General features: G+C 60.7%; 1 protein-coding gene across 1 annotated transcript in view; it reads left to right on the top strand.

Annotated features, from left to right (window-relative positions):
- SLC6A13 (solute carrier family 6 (neurotransmitter transporter), member 13) overlaps positions 1-1,464 on the top strand; it is a 45,703-nt gene that overhangs the window by 28,687 nt on the left and 15,552 nt on the right. The window lies entirely within an intron of this gene.

The raw sequence follows: 1,464 nt of genomic DNA, 5'->3' as shown, positions 1-1,464 counted from the left end.
CCCCGCCTCCCCGCCTCCCCGCCTCCCCGTCCCTCCCGGCTCTTCCTTCAGGTCCACCCTCCAGGAGCGGGTGCTTGCTGACGAGGATTTGGACAGCAAGGCCTGTTGAGAGAAGCCTCTGTCGGCTTCTCGCCTCCTTGTTTGCCTGCCGTTTTGAAGGGCCTCCCAGGTGGCGCTAGTGGTAAAGAACCAGCCTGTCAACGCAGGAGACTAGGGTTACATCCCCGGGTCAGGAAGATCTCCTGGAGGAGGGGATGGCAACCCGCTGCAGCATTCTTGCCTGGAGAGTCCCATGGATAGAGGAGCCTGGCGGGCTACAGTGCATGGGGTCACAAAGAGTCAGACAGGACTGAGCGACTTAGGATGCATATGCATGCAAAGCCAGGAGGTGCGGAGGTGGAAGAGGGTGGAAGAGGCCATGGGCGAGGGAAGCCCAGAGCCCTACACACTGGGCTACCCCCTGCCCCCATCGCCCCAGCAAAGGTCACCTCCTGGAAGTCTCCTTTGCTCGGTGGGGAGGGGCCATGTCCCTGAAAGTGCCGCCCAGCTTAGGGCAGACCAGCAACCGGACAGCTTTTCAAACATTTTAATAGTAAAGGCAGCGGCATTGTCTTGCTGAGGGGCAAGGAGGGCAGGAGAGGAGGGAACGGCCCCTCCCCCAGCTCCCTTTGAGGCGGGGACGTCCCCACGGAGGCAGTGGCTCCCCTTGTTCCTTGTGCAGAGGTTGGGGTGACTGTTCTCCAGCCTGCCTTCCCCCACCCAGATGGACTACAAGCTCTTCCATCCTGGGTCCTAGGGTTGCTGTGGCCCCCAGAAGCATCCAGACCATTCGAGCCCAGACATTGCCCCAGCCTCGGCCCTGGGGTTCCTTCATGACCTCTGGTGGGATGTGAGCATGCCCTCTTGCACTTGTTTCTGAGACAGATAGAGACAGACACAGCTGCTTCATCTCCACCTGGGCCCGAGGGTGGCCGTGGAGCCAAACTGTAGAACGGCAGCTGCCAAAGCTAGAAAACTCCAGACGTCATCTGTGCAAACTCCTCACAGCACAGATGAGCAGACGGGGCCCAGGCTCACATGGAAGTAACAGCAGGCTGAGACCCACAGGGGACCCTGTGGTGGGACCAGGCAGCAAGCTGAAGGTGGTGGAGCAGCAGAGCTGGGCAAGGCCTGGGGGGAGAGGAGCCAGGTGTGGGTCTGGCGTGGATCCTTCACGCAGGAGGAGCTGCTGTGGCTCTGGAGCACAGTGTGGACCGGTGGCTGAGCCACGAGGTGTCTTTGCTTGGGGGTCAGGCAGGAGGAAGGAGGGGTGACAGACAGGGAGACGGGCAGATGGAATGAAAGAAGAAAGGGAGACAGGGTCCAGAATCTCTGGAACTGACCGGTGGCTTTTCTGATCGATGCCCTGTTTGTGCTGATCAGCCATGTGCAGCCGACAACTGCTGAGCGCCTGCCACAGCCCTG

The sequence above is a fragment of the Bison bison genome, unplaced genomic scaffold (assembly GCF_000754665.1).
Source record: "Bison bison bison isolate TAMUID 2011002044 unplaced genomic scaffold, Bison_UMD1.0 scf7180017864213, whole genome shotgun sequence".
NCBI classification, from domain to species: domain Eukaryota; kingdom Metazoa; phylum Chordata; class Mammalia; order Artiodactyla; family Bovidae; genus Bison; species Bison bison.
Note: the sequence above shows the minus strand (reverse complement) of the source record. Positions and strands in the feature narration are given on the sequence as shown.